Source organism: Amblyomma mixtum, chromosome 3 (genome assembly GCF_055824585.1).
Source record: "Amblyomma mixtum isolate Tamu chromosome 3, ASM5582458v1, whole genome shotgun sequence".
NCBI lineage: Eukaryota > Metazoa > Arthropoda > Arachnida > Ixodida > Ixodidae > Amblyomma > Amblyomma mixtum.
The window spans coordinates 323,335,218-323,355,997 of record NC_143014.1 but is presented as its reverse complement, the minus strand read 5'-3'; the positions used below and the strand labels follow the sequence as shown (position 1 = coordinate 323,355,997).

The window sequence follows — 20,780 nt, the reverse complement described above, 5'->3', positions numbered from 1 at the left end:
TCTGCTTTTTTCTATTACCAGACTTTTATCAAAGAAAGGCTTACAGGTTTTTGACTTGCATGCGAGACTGTGGTCAACCAGCGATCCGCGTTGCCCGTTTCTGACGTTGCGAGCGTGTTCCATTAGGCGCTCGTTCAGACATCTCCCCGTCTGGCCGATGTGTTTCGGCATGACAAGGGAATTTGATACACAACACCTTCATCGCACGTGACGTAGGGCTTCTGGTGCCTAGCTGCGCATCCACGCGCTTTATTGGTGTTGGTTTTCCCAGTTTGCACAACGTTGCAAGTTTTTTCGGCGCCGAGAACACGACGGTCACATTCCCTCGTTGGCCAATTCTTTTCAAATTGTGGTAAATCTTGTGTAGATAAGGTAATACAACAAGGTTTTTTCGTTCACGAGGAACCGGGTTTGGGTGACATTGATTTTCTTTTTTCATTCGCTTAACAAATTTTTTGGCAACAGAAACTTGAACATGGGAGGGGCACCGGCATTAGTCAGCCTCTTGGACTGCTCTTGAAAACTATCGGTCATCATGTGCGGACAAGATTGCTGGAGAGCATTTTGAAAACATAAATTGACCATGCCTCTTTTTACTAGTTTTGAATGAGCGGAGTGATATGGCAGAATCGGGTTGTTGCTATGCGGCTGGTAGGCCCAGCATATGTGATGAGCGTGAAAGGTGAAGTTAATATATAAAAATCTAATGGAGTTGTTGATGCAATTCGCATGTTAAAACAAACGGTTTAAAATGTTCTTTCATGACAGTTAAAATGCTATGAGCCTTTGGCTCAAGTGAGCCGTGGTCACACTTAACAAGAATAAAAAAGTCATCAACAAATCTAAAGATCTTGATTACGTCCAAGCTGGCTAAGTGGCTGGAAACAGCCTTGCCAAGTTTGGATAAAAACAGATTACTCAGAATCAGCGCTATGCACGACCCGATGCATATCCCTTTCTGAAGGTAGGGTTTTCCTTCCCAGTTAATGGACGTTGACTGCAAGTAAATAGCTAAAATTTCTAAAAAACTGCTCGCCGACACACCCGCCAAGTTCCGGAAAGCCACACACCCGAACTCCTCTATGCACTCCTCTACAGAGCACAGCACCTTGTCGTTCGGCAGCGAGTAATATAGATCCTTAACATCCACATGTGATTACTGTTTTCTGGCTTATAAATGTGATGCTTCAGGATAATAAAATTTGTTGGAAGTTAACGCTCGTGGTGTTCGTCTCTTGTGTCCTCGTCTTTTGCTGCGCTACAGTGTATTGGAAGTATATACCAACAAGCCCAAAAAGCCATTCTACTGAATGAAGAGGGGTTGTTTCAAGTAGGCGAACATCATAAATGCATCAAAATCAAGCGCCTGTGCCAGGTGCGCCCATTTAATCGCCAGAAAAAATGAGCAGCAAAGAAGGCCCCCCGTGCTTGCGCCGCTCCTTGCGGCCACGTCTTGCGTAAAAGTCCCACTAACTGGCCGCACCTAGCGACGCCATCGGATCACTGTCCCTTGGCCAGTATTTGTAGCAGTGCTGGCTCACACCTGAGGAAAATGAACGAACTCATTCCATCCTCTCAAGCTTTCCTTGTCTCTCGTTTACCCTCATGTATTGTTCAGACTTAGTCTGGTCACACACAATTAAAGAAAGTGAAAAGTCTCACGATCAGTTTTTGCAGCTGCCAGGTCTGCTGCGTCACTGTCGGGGTGTACGGGGGATGCCTCACTTGCTTCGGCAGAGCTGCGGTGGTCCGGTGGAGCTGAGGGTGAACGCAAACATGCAACATTAGTGATGATGGGGTGGTAAAGAAAATGCTACTGAGTAGAACAACACCCCTATTGGAAAAAAAGGCAATGATGTAAATATTGGAAACCAACACTGGAAACCTTGGTGGATTATGGTAATGGAAAATGCGTTGGAATGACTGGGCATGTTGGAATGACTGGGCATGTTGGAATGACTGGGCACGTTGGAATGACTGGGCATGTTGGAATGACTGGGCATGTTGGAATGACTGGGCAGGTTGGAATGACTGGGCATGTTGGAATGACTGGGAGATGTTGGGGCAGGGGCCATGCAGCAATGTTATGTCTGTCGCAATGAGACAGCAAATTTCAAAATAGATGAAGCTCCTACAGCCAGTTTTATTTTGTGTTCATGCTCCTCTTGCTCTTCTTTAGCCACTTGTCAATGCAGCTGGGCCCCATGAAACAGCCTTGTTGATGTACCACCGGTGCATGAGGGCTTGGGAAAACTGGGCGATGCACTCTGCAGAAAAGATTGAAATGAAAGAATTAGGATCCACAAGTTTTTATTCTTGCCAGGATTAGAGTGCTAAAAAAGTAAACTCCGTATTGTGGCCACAGGAATAAAGTGAGCCTAAATCAAGAACCACTGAAGCTATTCGCACTCAAAAAGAAAAATAATTTGAGGTTCTTATTCAATATATCATATGCTCGTCATTAAGTACCATCATCAGCAGCATAACTAGCACCACTGCAAGACAAAGGCCTCTCCTATATCCCTAAACATAAGCCTGACGTGTGCCATAATGAGCAAAATAAAAAAGCCATCGTTTTTTGTCCTCTGAAGGCTTTTAGTGGGGTATTAATAAGAGGGACAATATAAAGGTAACATCAGAAGGGTGACTGCAGTAGCACAGCTGAGATGTCGCAGACGATACACTACGAAAAGAGGCATACAATCCATTGATACATCAGTTGCAAAAAATAAAAACAGCAGCAAAGAAAAGGTAAAACAAACCGGTGTCAATGCTCCAAGCGATATCACTTATTTCCATAATTTTGAGTGACCACATGCAATGAAAATGTGGTGAGGTAGAGTCACAAGCGAAGGCCATTCTGTTCTCTATTTAATTATTACTAACTCTATGCAGCTGAATGCTTTTTCTGGTGTTTTATCTTGTTGTGTTAGTGACCATCTTCCTGTGTTTGCTTGCATTGAGAATGCTAGTACAATAGGAAGTAAGTCCACATCAATCACATACCAAGCTATTACAGAATCATCATTGAAATCCTTTAGGGATGCGCTCATTAAAGTATATTGGAGTAAGATAGCTGAACTTCATGATGCAAATGTTGCCTATAATACGTTTGTCGATTGCTTTAAACAGATATATCACGACTGCTTTCCTCTTGTAACACGTGTGAAAAGTCGCAGAATCCGCAAGCCATGGGTAACGCCAGAGCTTCGCGGAGAAATACAAATGAAAGACAAGCTGTACAGAAAATTTTTGAGCAGCCGGAAGGTTGAGGACCTTGCGGTATTTAAGAAATATAGGAACAAATTGACTAAAAAACTGCGGTCTGCACGAACAGCCTATCACGTGTCACTTCTAGATGTTAAGAATGCTCGAAATGGTGTACTATGGTCGAGATTAAATACACTTCTGCAGCGGGACAGTTCACACACTGCATTAACAAAATTAAATATTGATGGAAAGGAAGTTTCTGGCGTCGAACTGGCTAATGTATTCAATACTTTTTTAACGAGCTTGGCTACCCGTGCTATAACACACACGTGCTGCCGGATCTGACGCTTGCAAATATGTTCGAATTCAGAATGATGAAACAATTTTTCTGCGCCCAGTCACGGTAGACGAAGTAGTGTCGGTGATAACAAACCTTAACAATAGCAGTAGCTGTGACATTGATGATATCCAAATACGGCCAGTCAAGCATGTAGTTGACATAATTGCTCCCATACTTGCTCACATCTTTAACATCTGTTTAGAAACTGCAGTTTTTACGGAAAAATGCAATTAGCAAAAGTTGTTGTTCTTTACAAAAAAGGAGATCGCAACGCCCTCGCCAACTACAGACCAATCTCTATTTTGCCAGTGTTTTCGAAAGCATTTGAGAAAATGCTGCATCTAAGAATGTCAAATTTCATCCATAAATTTAACTTGCTAACACCATTTCAGTTTGGCTTCTGCAAAAGCAAATCCACTGAACTTGCATTACTCCAACAAAAGGAATATATAATAAAGCAACTTGAAAACAAACCTATTGTCATTGGTGTATTTGTGGACTTCTCAAAGGCTTTTGACCTGGTAGATCATAAAATCTTACTAAATAAATTACACTACTATGGTATCCGAGGAAAAGCGCTCTCATTGTTAAGTTCTTATTTGCCGTTTAGACAGCAAGTGGTGTACATAAATGGTATACAGTAAATGGTATACAGTGCCAACACCTCGACTAAATCTTGGTAGGGAATGCCTTCAGTACACACTTCCATCTCTTCTAAATAGGTATATATCCACATTAACCTCGATTTGTTTTCTTTTTCACGTCATGAACTACATAATTTGTTTTTGCATAACATTGTTTAAGTTTCATTATGTATACATATTGCTGTTTCGTGTATTCTCCGGTGCTTCCTTGATGTGCTTGTTTTTTAAAATTGTATAAACTCTTGTGTTGCCTCCCTGTCAATAATAAGGATTGTAGACTCGTCAAGATGCCCAAGGGCAGCTTTTTTCTACGATTCCTCCATCTGTAGTGCTAGATGGGAAATAAACTTTGATCTGATTTATTCTTCAATGGGAACAGGAAAAATTTCTTGATTTAGTTGTGATGGCATCCTGGTCTGAAGCGGGGCAGCAACATTTAACATTAAGTTGTGGAAAAGTATTGTAGAGTATATGGAACACACCTAAACGAGCGATTTCCCCTTTTATGCAGTGATGTCTGGTGGTCAAATGAGATGACTGATTACACATATGCTGTACCAAGTGTCGCTGTTGGATTAAAGGGAGTTGGTGGCGTAGCATCAAACAGTTTGGTGCAAAATTGAAAGAGCTAGGGAATACTTCAGTTTGGAATCAATGAAATTTTTATGCATAAACTGTGCAGCATGGCAAGAGCACACAGATCATGACATCTCCTGATAAACCCGAGTGCCCTTGTGGTGCCAGCAGCATGTATCGTGACATGCTCCAAGTATGTGGGGCTGCATCTGGTTAAGGTTTCTCCATACCATTAACCCTAGAGGTGGGAAAGGAGGTCAATACGTTGTGACAAAACAATGCAGACAAGACAAGGACAACGAAGGAATAAATATGATGGCATGAGTGCTGACTATCGCCAATGTGTATTGGAAACCACGTCAAAATATATACACTGTGGCCTAAAAAAACAACGAACAAAGGGCACCTTGTGTCAACCACATTGCATGAGTGTAAAACAAAACAAAAACTGACAAAGAAGCATTTAAGAGCATGAACTCTTCCTTAGGAAGCGATAAAGAAGGTGTGCTAACACAGTGATTGCGGTTTTTTTTTAAATTTCAGTGGCCTCGATTATCTCACGCACAAACTTTTCTGTGTCTGTCAGGCAAAATGCAGAACATGAATTCCGGTTCACAGCGTTTAGGATCTGGCAAACAATTACAATTGCAATTGCGACAGTGAATCATCAAAGTTCTCCCGCAAGCTTTGTTCACATCGTCGTGGTGGTCTTTTAAACCTCTCAGTGACACACTTGCCTGTTTTCCCACTGTAAACATAGCCGCATTTCAAGGCGTTCGAACACACTATGTCTTCTGTGCAGTGCACGAAGAGACTCTGATGGATAATCTCGGTTGACTACAGGTACTGAAACTTCATAGGGTTAGAAAAACAATATCGACGCCAACTCGACTGCCTATTTAACGGTGCGACCAATTGTGGATGTAGGGAAAGGTACGTACAAACTTCCTTTTGGGAGTTACAGTCTCGACGGGGGCACAAAAAGAATGTTTCAACTTCTGCTTAAAGCAATCAGCTAAAGACACTGACAAAGGTTCTGAATATCCAGTAAAGGACAAACGGCATATGAGCTGGGCAAAACTGGATGTCATGGCAATCAAACAGGATTTCATTAAGGAATTTTTGAAGCAAAGGTTAGTGACACCTCTTGACCAGCTTAGACTGAACCGAAGAAAATGGTAAAAGTAGCTTGTTTTCCCCTGGCTCGTAAGCCCAACAAGTGTAACCACCCAAGATTAAGATCCAATAAATGTGATGACATATTATCCTCTATAATTTCAGTGGTGATTCAAAGTGGACTGAGGCTTTGACTGAACTCCTCTCTCACCTTAGACAATGCTTCGTCAGGATTGGAGATCCTGCAATAAGCCACGTAACAGCGGCGCTAATAGTTTTTTTTGCAAAAACAAGCTATTCTGAAATGTAATAAAGGTGGACTGAAGGTATGAGCTTAAAAGTGCGACAAAATTATTCACCAAAACGCCTGAGACGTTTGGAATGCCACTGCTCCATTTAGGTTAATGAATTCTTCAACACATTATTGATCCTGATTGAGGGATGGCGTAATATAAATCCTTGATGTCAACATAGCACCCCATGAAACTGGTGCGAGAGTTATTGTGTAGAAATTGCGTTACTTTCTCTGCAGATCTTACACGAGAGGAGTCATCAATGCTCAGCAACTTAATTTTATGTCGCAAAGAGAAGGCGATTTCTTTCTGACAGGTTCCATTCTCTTAAACTACAACCCTCAAGGAGCAGTCACCTTTATGGGTCTTTGCGGTAAAGAAGATAGCTGGACAATTTTTCTTACTGAAGTTGATGGCATTAGCCTGATGGTTAAACTCTAGATTGTTAATGTTTCTTGGCACTGGACTTTGCTTTTAACAAATCAGATAGTAAGTGGCACTCAAATTCAGAATACACTGCATCTGTGGCCTTGGACTGAAAGGCGCCTTTCGATACGACCACAAAACCACCGTTTATCAGCAGTTGAAAGCAAGAGGGCCCACCCTCTTAAATACGACACAGTTCGGCCTGTGGGCAAGTTCCTAAAGAGGGTTCAAACCGTGACACTGCATCAAAACATCCCGAAACACACCTGTCACACTCAGGTCTGTGCGTGGAAAAGGCAACTCGTCAAACCATGGCAAGCATCTCCACAATAGTTCTCTTCGGAGGAACGGAAAATTTTGGTCCATAAGCACTTCAAGGACCAGACGAGGCAGCGACTCCAAGCTGAAGGTGTGCACCTTGTTGTCAAACTCTTGTGCCTGAAAACAAGCCAGGGAGTGGCTGGTTGACGGTGTCACGCACCGTTGACCAGGTGAAAGCCATCTGGAATACCACTTTGCAGCCACTTTGCGCTCACTAGCCCGGAGCAGAGAAGCCAAGGCACGAGTGTCTGAAAACAAGGTGCACAATGTCGACACTGAGTTGCTGCCTCGTCTGCTGCTTGAAGCATATACGGACCAAAATTTGCCATTGTTCCTTCGAAGAGGACTATTCTGGAGCTGTTTGCCATACTTTGACGTCTTGCCTTCCTGTGCCTGGACCTGAGCGTGACAGGTGTGTTTCAGGGGGCGTTGGTTGATGGGGTGTCGTGGTTTGAACCATGCCAGGAACTTGCCCGCAGGCTGAACTGTAACGGGTTTAAGACGGTGGGCCCTATCGCATTCAACTGCTGATAAAGAAGGTGGTTTTGTGGTCATGTCTAAAGGCGTCTTTCTGTCCAAGGCAACGGAGGCAGTTAATTCTGAGTTCAAGTGTCACACAACAGCTGATTTGTTAATAGCAATGTCCAGAGCCAAGAAACTATGTAATAATCTAAAGTTGAACCATCTGGCTAATGTATCAACTTCAGCAAGAAACTAGCAGAGGTGCCAATGAGAGGTCAAAAGACCACCGTTACAATGTGAACAAAGCTAGCAGGGGGAATCTGATGTTTCATTGTCGCGACTGCGATCGTTTGCCACATCCTTTATGCTGTGAGGCGTAATTTCTTGTGCTGCATTGTGCTAGACAGACACAGAAAAGTTTGTGCATGAGATGATCGAGGCCACTGAAATTGTAGAAAAAACTCAATCAATGTGTTAACACACCTTCTTTATCGCTCCCTAAGAAAGAGTTCATGCTCTTAAATGCTTCATATTCAACTTTCGTTTTGTTTTTGACAGATCCAAAGTGAATGTTACAAGGCGCCCTTTCTTCATTCTTTTTTTAGGCCACAGTGTATATATTTTGATGTGCTTTCCAATAAACCTTCTTGAAAGTCAGCACTCGCACCGTCGCATTCCTTCCTCATCTTTCTCTTCTTTGCGCTGTTTTGACACGATGAATTACAAACAAGACCATTCATCCATCTTGCAAAAGTCAATACAGTCAGAGTAGCTGAGATAGTTGGGGCATCCTTCTGAATAATGCAGTCATAAAGACAAGGTTGAGACATAAAGACAAAGACTGTTATTGAATGGCTAATATTAATGTACTTTAGTAATGTGCTTGGTTTGGTTTATGGGGGTTTAACATCCCAAAGTGACTCAGGATGAGGGACGCCTTATGATTTTGCATGTTGATATGCTGGGCTTCATAAGAGAAGAAGTACAATAGTTTTTTAAGGCCAGCCGTAGAACAGGAAGCAATGAATCTACACTAATATCAAAGAATGAAGGCTCAAGCATGAGAGTGTAGCTAAAAGGTTATAATGACAAACATGAAAAGCTTTGGAGAAATTCAAGTCGATGACACTTGCCTAAAATAAAGAATCTAAATTTGGGTGAAAATCTGTTGTGAATTCAAAAAGTTGGATTGCACATTAGTAAAGAGAATGGGAGCCGTGATGACTGGTATAGAAATATTAGTTTGAATTATGGTGGCAAGTCATATGCTGACTCATTTCGTGCTCTAACAGTTCATGCAAAATGCACATCAATAAAATAGGAGAACAGTTTGGGGATCAGAACGGTTTCCAGCCTTAATTATTGACAGGTCAGCTTCAGGTTGTCAGGGATAGAACCAAGAGGTTTGGATTGGCTAACAATTATTGGTAAAATCTGTCTTCAGATATCCTCAGTAGTTTAAAGTATGTCAGAAGGCTTCTCACACAGCCCTCAGGTACTCGAAAGCTTGTGCTTATCAATGACTTTCGAGACATGATGAGAAGCAATGGTTAATGCAGTGAAACGGGTAACAAATAACTGATTTTTCTCAAGAAAGTGCCCATGGAATATGCTGTCAAACAAATTCCCAAGGATCCTTCAATTAAGCCCAAAATGACAGTTTATGGGTAGCCACTTTGTTATAATCATCACATACAAAAAAAGAGACACCAGAAGCCCTCCTTATTCACTGAAAACAAGGGAGAATTATGAGACATCATTCCGGCACACAAAATCACACGGATGAAGAGAGTAGACTCCATGGACACCATATTTCAACTGAGGTTTATTCCACAACACAGGCTTTTTATGTGCAAAGGGGTACTAGTGATCCCTGGGGCTGAAAGTATTTCCGCGACCAGATAACAATTATTCAGGACGGCAAAAACCAAAACACAAAAAAACATAGGGGTAAAAGTATCTTGCCACTCACATTAAACACATCGGCACGCCTATGCATCACCTACCTGGCTGACCCAACAAACATATTTGCCTCCAGATAATCTATTTCTTTTTCTGGAGCGCTGCAGAAGGGCTGCTGACGTAATTCTCTTTTTCAGCAGAGATAGAAAAGACTTAAAAAATTTCCCAGCCCTTTCAAGTGCTAAACTTGCACAAGGCATGTGTTTCTTTCAAAAACGCCTTGCATGCTCGCTTGTGCGAGCAAAGGCGAATGTGCTCAGCTAAATGACCTCTGCCACTTAATGAATCAGCTGTCCTGCAATGTTCAAGCAAGCGTTCATTGATGCAAGCCTCGTCTGTCTAATGTAATGTTTGCCACAGGCAAGGAGGATGCTGTACACCATGTCAACCTCATGTTTAACGAGGGGTTTGGTGTGCTTAGTTTTGTAGGCAGGCTTTTTCGTAACGTCATTTATCAGGTGGCACATGCATCCCAGCTTTCCCAAGCTGAAAATACGACATGTACATCGTGTTTGTCACTGGCCTTCTTGAGGCGGTGTGACACCTGATGGCAATAGGGCACAATGACAGGTCACTGTTGCGAATGTGCGTTGTCTTCCGGCTTGCGCTGCCCAGCACACTTCATCTCTCGAACCTGGCTTTCTACAACTAAGGCTACAACTTCTCCTGTGAAAACTGCCTGCTCCAGTCTCCTTACTTGCGCACTGATGCTGTCACAGAGTCGTGACAGCGTCAATGCCGAAGTAAGGCGACTGGAGCAGGCAGGCAGAAAAAGAAATAGATTATCTCAACGCAAATGTGTGTTGGGTCAGCCAGGTAGGCAATGTTTAGTCACGCCAATGCATTCAACTTGAGTGACAAGCTAACCTTACGCCTATGTTTTTGTTTTTGCAACATTGAATAATTGTTACCTGGTCGAGGAAACACTTTTCAGCCACAGGGGTCACTAGTACCACTTTGCATGTAAAAAGCTCATGTTGTGGAATCAACCTCAGTTGAAGTATGGGGTCTATGGAGTCTACTCTCTTCGTTCATGTGTTTTTGTACACTGGAATGATGTCTCATAATTCTACCCAGAACCAATTAGCTCAGCTCTCCATGCTTAGCAAAAACAAGCCAGCAGTAATGAAACCAGTTCTCATGTGTGCACTTTTTCTTTTACATCTGTGACCTGCGATGAGTGGCATAAAAACACATATTTAAGTTAACACACATGCATCATAATGTTAATATTCGTAGTCAAATAGTATCACATAATGCAGCCAAAAACATGCAGACATTTCGCACTTCATGCATAGAATGCAACGGTTAAAAGACGAGCAATATTGAATGTAAAACTTCAAATGGCCTGCAACCGGCCCATTCTGACAGCCAACTAATATTACTCATATAAAAATGTAAACATATCAGGCCAGAGCTATCCAAACTGCTCCAAGCAGTAGCATTAAGGAAAAGAGCAATGAAAGTAAGAGAACATTTCATGGCAACCACAAGAACAAAGCACAATGCAGTAACAACTTACAACACAGCTTTTGACTTCATCTGCTGGCCACAAAATCCATGCCATTGACTCGGACTGGAAGACAGATGTGCCACCTGCGGATACCAATTTCCCATTATCACTATGACAGGAGTACAAAAACAAGCATGCGAACTCGGTCCAACAGTGAATATCACATGAATGTAAAAAGATCAGGAAAAATATACCTGCCCAAGTATACGCCTCAATACAAAGGAAAACTACCCCGTTTAAAATGCATCAGTTCCCCTAGCACTAGTAAAGGAATCTTGCTATGAGCAAAACAAATCTGCGTTCGAAAGCGTAGATAAACATCGTAATAACTGAGACAATTATTGCGCCACTTGTTTTCTTCAGAAACCAATTTTCAAACAGCAGAGTGATCGAAATGCAAGATCCTATACTCTGGGTAGCCAGAAATGCTATCGGTATCATAAAAAAAAAATCTTCACATACTCATTTAAAAATTAGATCCTGACGGCCGGAAATTAACTTTCGTTGGTAACTGCAACCTGAGACAGTGCTTTCTTTATAGTGGGGTTTGAATTCAGATGCAGAAAATGGGCACTGATCGTATTGGAGGGTTCCGGATTAATTTAGACCACCTAGAATTTCTTAACGTGAGCTGACATCGCACAGCACAGGGGCATTCTTTTTTTCATTTCACCTAAATCGAAATGCGGCTACTGCCATCAGGATCGACCCCACGACCTAAGGTTCAACAGTCTAGGGCCGAGCAAAAACCGCGGCGAATAAAAAGTGTTTCAATCCCCCTCAAAGTGCTAACGCTATCTTGAAAGACAATCATACATTTTACGCACAGCCAAAGTGCCGGTCCTTGAAACGTGCGCGGTGGTGTGAACAAGCATGGGCAGAAACGCGTAGAACGAGGCATATACGAGGACAAATCTGTGCTCAACAAGAAACAAAACGCGCAAACATGCGCATACCAAAATCATGCAAAGCTAGCGCACGCACGGTCGCATCCCCTTTGCCAAAACAAGTACCGACAGCGACAATTCTTGGCAGAGCAACTCACCGCGGCGACAGCAAAAGCGCCTCAAAAACGCTTTTTATAGCATTGAACACGAATACTGCAGCAGTACGACAGGTCACCGTTCCAGCATTATATGCTTCGGATAATGCACGAGTACTGCTTACCTTTTCAGATGATTGCGTAGTCGTGCAGAACGCTGTTTGCCTTCGTGTCACGGGCACTACACCAACCAGTGAGATTTCAGCCCGAGTGCTACGTAGCCGGCACTGTCTACCACGTAGTCACACAGAAGAAAATATTCCGGGCCTTATTTGGAACATTTCCACCGCGACACTGCCCGCGCGTCTTTGTGCCTGGACACCCATCCTGGACTACACAAAGAAGCGCACAGACTGAAAAGTTAGAGAGACCAGAAAAATGACGCTTTGCCTCGAATAGGCTACGTCGACAGCACTGCGCGATTGTGCACCCTTGAGCAAGAAGAAACACACGCAAACCACAACACAGTTCACGACGGCTCACAATTCAAGTAGCGAATTGTAGCAAGCGCCGAAGCGCGATGCACGCGACGCAGCACCCGAACCGCCATGAGGGTTATACAGAAAAACAGCTACCGGCAGCCACCTGGCGGTGACAACCAGTTTTTGTTTCGGTTTCGTTGTGAAAAAGCTTGTATCCTATTTTATTTTTGGTATTTTTATTGGGTATTCAGCCGTATCGGCATCCACAGAAATTGCAGCGATTGCGAGCAATTACCACTGGTAGAAACGCGCGAATTAACGACCTGTTGCTTGCGCTGCGGTTGAAAAATGCCTGAGTTCTCACGGCAGTATGGCTTGCTGCTTTGCTCATTCACGAAATTACATGCCGATTTCTGTTTGTATGGGGAAGTTTTTTTTTATATTGATGGGAGATCAGCAAGGCTAACAAAATACCCAACGTAGCAGTCGTAGAGAGTAGGTTGTCGTAAAAACATGGTGACGCTGTTTGATCGGCAGCACGACGTGAGAGGCGGCAGCGTTGAAACGCGCGTCGAGAGAACAACCTCCATGGTATATGCTTTCTTGAGACTACAGTGAAGGTGTGCATTTTTTATAGTGGAGTTCTCTCATCCAACGTGAAAACCAAATCAATTCTTAGTATGAAATATGCTGTGTAATTTATATCCTAGTGTGTTTATATATATCTGCATTTCTATTTTGAAAAACAGTGTTGTACTGGTAATTGTGTACCGAGGTGCATGTATAAGAGTGCAGCCTTGTCGAAATATTCTGTGTATATATTTGTATTCGTAACCCTTCTACAAAGAAGCTGTGTGGCCAGCTATGTGGTTAAAAATTTGTTAATTGAATTAGTATATGTCTTGAAATGCACGCTCAATAAAATTTTCTGAATGAAATTGAGTGTTCGGATTCAGGCATGGAGGGCTCTGCAAACCTGCAATTTATTATTTTGTGAACAATGAAGTTAAACTTTTTCTCAAATATTTTGCTAATGATAATCTAAGCCCAAGTATATAAGTCGTTACTTTTTAAAAAAATTTTCTGAAACTGTCAAGTCAACAAATGCACGTGTAAAAAAGAGAAATTTGTCTTGCAGTTTTTATTCTAACAGCATAAAGTGCCAAGTGTACAGTCTTTGTCAAAAGTAACCAGGCTGCATGGTTTGCTTCTAGCTTGTATAGTGGAGCCCTTGTGTTATTCCTAAGGATCAAAACGTGTTGGAAGGTAATAAGACCCTCAGTCCTTACCTTTAGCTACCATTCCAGCTTTAGGGAAGCTGTGAGGGATCCACTGTACGAGCTAGAAGCAAACTATGCAGCCTGGTTACTTTTGACAAAGACTGTACGTTTGATGGATTTGACCCACTGAGATTGTTAGTGCATTGATGAGTTTCATTTTGTCAACCATATAGGCACATGCATGCAGTATCTGCTGCCCAGCATCGGCCATTCAAATACAGCCATGGTTTGTGCCATGCCAAACAAGTAGGTACAGTCGTGGGTAAAAAAGATTAGCACACATGACGGAACACCAGAGCGCCGGAATGACAACGCCTGGCACTGCGGGTGGCGGAGAGGCTGATAACGGGAGTGCCGGGCCGTTCCCATTCTACAGTATTAAGGGGGTCTGCCACGGACAGTAAAATTACTGCGGACTGCCACGGACAGCAAATTAGCGGACTGCCACGGACAGCGAAACTGCTGACTAAAAGCAGCGCTATCATATATTGTTCCCGCGAGTTCCTTTTGACAAACCATCGCGGACATAAAAAACCAGTAATAAAAAGAAGCCATATGTGCTCATGATAGCCGAGCCAAAATAAATTCCGCAAGCACAGTCACGTAGGGTCGGCACTTCAACGCTCGGGCGGTGCACGCTTGATAAAGCTTACTTCCTGCCCCCCCCCCCTCCCCCCTAGGCTGCAAACATGGAAACGGCCCGTTAGGCAGTTCTGCCTACCGCAGCGCCGCGTGGTGAGATATACGAATTCTGATCGCCAGTGATCTGTGCTAATATTTTTTGCTCGCGACTGTACACATCCATAGGCTCCCACCGTGGTTTCCACATAGTCCAGTGTTGCCTGCCAGGCCCACCGAGATAATCACGATGGATACCACCAAGCCCATCCCGTCCCACCGTGTTCACTGAAGTGTCCAGCGTGGTTTCCATTCAGCCCAATATTGTTTACTGAAAGTGCCAGTGCAGCCACCACAATTTCCACTCATTCCAGGGTGGCCCAAAGTCGCCATTAGTGCATCCACCATCTCTCCCATTCGCTCCAACAGCACCCAGCGTGGAAACCAACACTTCCAATCAGCCCACCGTTTTCTCCAACATGGAAACCAACACTTCCATTCGGCCCACCGTTTTCTCCAACATGACTTTTGCTGGAATTTTCAACAGGGACCGATAAATATAACTAAATACAGCTGTGTTTCTTACGCATCTTTTTGCTGAAAAACAATATTTGCACACACTCGCTGTCCACATACGAGTTACGACTAGATTTCTCATGAATCAGCAGGCTGCAATGAAACATTTAAGTAACACAAAATTCCTGCCATATATGGACCAAAAGAATTAATACAATACACATATAGTATGATAAGAAGACATTTATTTGAACCTAGCCGCATTTCAATTAAGGTGAAATGCAGAATGGGTTTCTGTTCAGTTATGAAAGCATTAATTAAAGATCCCCAGGTGGTGAAATTATTCAGGAGTCATCCACAACGGGGCACTTCTCCCTCTTAATCCCTTTCAACGTGCCACGTTGGCTCAGTGGTTAAGTAGCTCCACTACTGACCGCAGTACTCGGGTTTGATATCGACCACGACGGCAGTGTTTAGATGGAGGCAAAATGCAGAATGCGCCTGTGTGCTGTCACTGTAAGTTAAAGAACCCCATGTGGTCCAAATTCATTCGGAGCACTACACCATGGTGTCCCTCATAACCTTAATCGCTTTGGGACGTAAAATTTCATAATTTACAATTTCTTCATCTTCTCCAATGTGGGTCGAATGTTTACCTAAGAGTAACAAATAATGCACCCTTAGTTTCCAAAAACCATATTAATGCGAACACATTAGATGACGTGTTGACGCAGAAACATAGCATTGCCCGAAAAGTGGAGTTATGAAAACCTGGGAGCATCAGAAAAATCCCTTTCACAAAAGGCGTTCAAGCGGGAATTGAACCACCACCCTTTGTGTCCTGAGGCGGGCACTCTACCTCTACACCACGGAAAGGCATTTGTTCCAGTGCGATAGTTTGTGGCTCATTGACCCGAAAACAAAGTTTGGTTTGGTTTATGGGGGTTTAACGCCCCGAAGCGACTAAGGCTATGAGGGACAGTGTAGTGAAGGGCTCCAGAAATTTCGTTCACCTGAGGTTCTTTAACGTGCCCTAAAACAAAGTGTGACCCAAAAATTATCATCTACGAATGTACAACTCATGTACAATGTACATTTAGACTCCTGAGTGATCAATGCAACCCGAAAACAACTATACGATAGGACACACCGCAACCATCAACACAGAAGCAACTACAGTGGCTGCGGTAGCAGGCACTACTATGTTTAGGGACAAAGCAGCTGGCTTCACATTGTGCGAAAGTTAGTACCTTGAGTGCCCAGAGTAATTGTTATAATTAGTATGAACTCAACTCTATATATGAGTAACTAAAAAGAAAGGAAATACTGCTGGTAATAAAAAAAATAACATTGTTAGTTCCTCATTGCCTTAGAAAAAGAACTGAGGTTCACTTGTTCACAGGAAGACTGCATAAAGAAAAGTTAAGCTTCTCGCTCATACTTAAAAAAATAAAAGTACTAATAAGTAAAAGACGAAGACTTATCACGGATTCACAGGGAAGCTGGGCTTTCATTTGGTGCCTGCGCACTCCGGCTTAAAAACACTGCCATAAACTGTGACCGCAATCTGCTTGTAAGTGAGAAAACCATAATATGCAAGTGCTAATATGCGGCGCAAGTGATTCTGCACATATATACAGACAGAGCGCAGGGGCACGGTGTACTGAGCACCGGTACTCGCGGGTCGACATGCGTCTCTCCCTGCAGTGTATCCGGTGTTAGAGAGATCCAAATGTTAGTGCCCCGCAACCCACAAGCACATTGTTCTCATTTAAATTTTGCGGGTCTGCCTGACAGCTACAGCAAAGTAAATATTTTTCCTACGGCGGCGACGACCTCACGTAACAAACCGGAAACGGCCAGTGGGGGTCTGATTGGCTCATCGCGGGAGGGCTTCCAGGTGATGACCGAAATTTTCTGTAGGTGCAGATCTGAGTGATGAGGCAAGCGGCATAGGAAAATTCTTCGAGTGAGAGCGCTGCTCTTTGCTTGCCGCCGTCGCCTTCTCAAGCTTTTGCGTACATGGAGCTCAGCATTCAGTGGAAAACCCAACTCTCGCATCCAATCACATTCACAAATGCAGAATGTGAGCAAGGCGAAATGCATGCACTGAAGAGAGTGTGCTAATCTATGGTGTTCTTGAAGCAGTCTATCGATAATATTTTTTATTGCGTACGGGGTGTCGGCAGCCGCACCGCTGGCGCATCTTGGCACATTCGTTTCCTAAGGAAAATTGTGTGTATTTTGATAATGGCATTGATTTATGTGCTACTACTTAAACATTTAGGACTTTCAAATTACCTGACAGTGCGGAGCTCTCAAATGCCGAGCTGTATTCGTATCGTTTCGAGTTTTTTTCGGCACAGTTGTAGGTGCCTGCAAAAGATTATAAACCAAAAATACAGTTCCTGTGCCGTCAGAACCAAAACGGCCACTTCACATAAAGTCACGCAAAATATCGGTGCACTAAATTTTGGACATTGCACACACCAGAACACTTCAGCATTTGGTACCAAAGGTTGAACGTCTTGAAGCTGCTCATGGGGAATGACAAGCCGTGTAGGAGAAGGCTTTGGATCAATTTTAACCCTTTATATGCTTGTCATTTCCAAACAAATTTTCGTCCTTTCATAAAAAGTCTCTGTAGGTCTGAATAAATCTTTTTAACTTGTCCTGTAATGAGAAACGTGCCCCTGTTTTCTACACTAGAAACTGGTAAAACGTAGCCGGCAGTCAACTGCTTCGAGCCAAAGAGAAACTATGCGTAAGCAGTGGCGCCTCTTCCACCAGCTATGGACACTGCCCATAAGATGTACTTGCGCTTGCTTCTGCATGCTTTATGGTATCCTTTCTCACCGGCATGTGAAGGTAGTGCTGAGAACAATGCCCTATCATGGCTGGTTCCTTGCAAACAAGTCTGCAATACCCACGCTCCAACATTAAACAAATTGGTACACTATGCAATGAAAAGAGCTAAACGAATTTGCGCTACTTACGTCGCACAATAAAGTTAATAATAAATTTTGTGAAGGCGCTCCTGCATGTTCACTTATACCACTTACATACACACTCAAAAAAAGAAAGTATACTATCAAAAGAAGAATGCATTCCCCGATAATGATTACTCAGCCGTCTGCTGCTTCATGCACATCAAAACGTGTTCAACCATTAATCATATGTGCAGCTAAATCTGCAATTTCTTTTCATGCGCACTTCATTTTAAGCTTATTGTGCTTTGTGATTCAATAGCTTCACTGCTACATAATCTTCGCAGCGTACTGTTTGTGACACCATCAAGACTCAGACTTTGCGCTTTAATACTGTTGCTTATTGCCTCCTATGATATTTATATGCGAGAAACCTATTCAGGTTCGCCTAATTGAATGGCACTTCAAATTGGACTGGTTGGTTATTATCATGGTTTGCATTATAATACTTCTGGAAGCTGACACAATAACAGCAATCGAACAGAATGTGAATGAGCAAGCTGTGAACTGAAAGCTTACTCTGGAGTACATTTCTACCAGAATTCAAAGAGAAAACAAAATTCCTGAAATGCTCGTAAGGATACATCTCTTATGCTGAGACTAAACCATTTTCTTTGCATTTCCTTTTCTGAATATTCCTTCTCTTGCCTCATAAATCATAATTGATGAGTCCGTCACACATGGCTCATCATTTCCCAATTCATATAGTAAGCTTCCCGTACCTCCCTGATTAAATCTCTGAGGAGTACCCACCCGAGTTTTATTAAACTGCAATTTAGCTCAAATTAAGAGGCGCAAAAGGGCTATGGAAAGCTTAGCGTATGGAATCAGGAAAAGACTGGAAATGAGGCCAACCTCTCAATTATGCTCTCTAGGTAGATAGATTTGAGCGTGCCTCAACAGCCAGTTGGCCTAAACGAGCATACACTAGGTCAAACACGAACGGCATGACAAGAACATCATACATTACAAAGATAAATTAAAAACATTCATTCAAAATGAGCTATGAAAATGCAATTTAGGCGAATATGTGCATGCTAAACAAAGTCTAATTATATGTGAAGGTATACGTGATCTCATTTGGTGGCTTTTGCATGAGGCATACGAAATCTCAGTAACATCAATAACTGTTCACAATCAATGGAGCCGTGAATTTTGAATTATTCTTGTAAGGTGCTAATGAATATAAATATTTGTGTTGGCACATGCCAAACATATGCAAGCACGTGAGTGTGAGTTTATGCTTCTCAGTTGGCAATATGTCTGCCGTCACGATCACAGCCGTTTTGCATATGAATGAATTTCAAGAGATTGGAACGTGGACCAGCTGACTAATATTTGACAGGCTTCAAGCCGCGGAAATACCACAACACACAAGCGCAAACGGACACTATAATGCAGTGAGCTACATTTATAAGGCTGGTTTGGTTTTATGCGGACTATGAGGGATGTTGTAGTGGAGGGCTCTGGAAATTTAGACTACCTGGTGCTCTTTAACATGCACTGACATCGCACAGTGCATAAGGCTATAACTTTAGCCTCCATCAAAACAAGACCATTGTAGCCAGGATCAAACCCACTTTTAACAGGCAATCAGTCAAGCACCATAGCCACTGATTCAACGCAGCGGCTTGCAGGCAGATGGGTGCATTAAAACTACCTCCATGCTTGCTGACATCACACAACACACAATTGCTTTCAGTTGCAATCTTATTTTAGTTTATAAATGCATGAAAATCTTACTAAAAATGTGCATTCTGAAATGAAACTACTTTCTCATAAAACAATCAAGGCTGCCATGGCATACTTCAGTAGTGACTGCCCAGAAGTTTTGTTTCTGTTTTGCCTAAAACTGCCATGCACATGTTCAATCCTCAGCAGTGTATGGAGTACAGTGCACTGCCTTCAGATGCCAGAGAGAGACATCATGCGTGTTTGCCAAATTATTGACACATCTGTTATGGGCTAGATTTTTTCGCATGCCAGAATCCTCAGCGGTGTATGAAATGACCCGAGTCCTCTCCAGATGCAAGAGAACTCCATTTCATACACCAGTTCCAACATTGTGGAAGCAACACAAGTAGTCCACAGCAGGGAGGCATATTCCTACACGCTGATTTCATGGCCAAGGAATCTAAGTGGTAACTCAGGAACCGGAAACTTAAGGGTGTACATTTGATTCCCACTCGTGACACTCTTTTTTGAACTGCGCTACTTTTGAATTTGTTTAAATAGCATTTGGTGACTTAGTAACACTTTATTCTATCAACGTTTTGTTCAGAACAGGTTCAAAACCACTCTATTCAAACCAAACAATGGTGCACGGGCCTATTATGCATGATCCAGGCTGTCTGTAACTTTCATTTTCGCAGTTGCCGAGGACATTACTTTTTCCTGAACTCCTCAGAAGCATCCGGGCATGTTCTCCACTATACTGTGTCAGCAACAGAGCAGCAGATTAAAGCAACAAACGATCGCACCGGATTGAGTTTTTTGCAGTAAGGTCCGTCAGACTTTGTCACTCTGCTAGGGAGAATTTCAGGATATCCCGGACAGATTTCTGCGTGGAACGGATTATATTACAAGAGTACACATCTGTAATTACTTGCTTAGCGTGCTGGGGAGCGTTCGAAGTACAAAATTTTGAAAAAAAAAACTAGTTTTAGAAAAGTGATCGCATAGAGGCTGGTCCAGACCGCTGAGCACGACGCCATTTTCTCAAAACGTAAGGCGAGCTCGAAGAGTACGGCGGCGGGGTTGTGGACCATCGAAAAGGCAGGAGAAGAAAAACGACAACAAAAATACCAATTTACAGATTTTGATTCTGGTGCTCCAAATAATGAGTTCTATAGAACTCATGACTATTGTTTGATGTATTAAACGTGCAGGTGAAGTAATTATTATTTTTCGCTCACCGCAACAAAAAAAAACTACCCCAGTAGCACAAGGTGGCGGGCCCATGCGGGTCCGACATGGGCAATGAGGGCTGGTGGCTGCCCGCAATAAAACCACATGCGTCCCCCGTGGGTGCAGTGCTGGCACAAAACGCTGG

General features: G+C 42.9%; 1 long non-coding RNA gene across 1 annotated transcript in view; it reads right to left on the bottom strand.

Annotated features, from left to right (window-relative positions):
- Positions 1–2,119: 2,119 nt before the first annotated feature.
- The window catches only part of LOC149355777 (uncharacterized), a 104,003-nt gene continuing 85,342 nt past the window's right edge, over positions 2,120–20,780 (bottom strand). Inside the window, exons 2-3 of the long non-coding RNA XR_016289753.1 lie at positions 10,873–10,946; positions 2,120–2,267 (exon numbers count right to left, since the gene is read on the bottom strand). This is a non-coding gene — a long non-coding RNA (uncharacterized LOC149355777). The remainder of the gene's footprint in view (positions 2,268–10,872; positions 10,947–20,780) is intronic.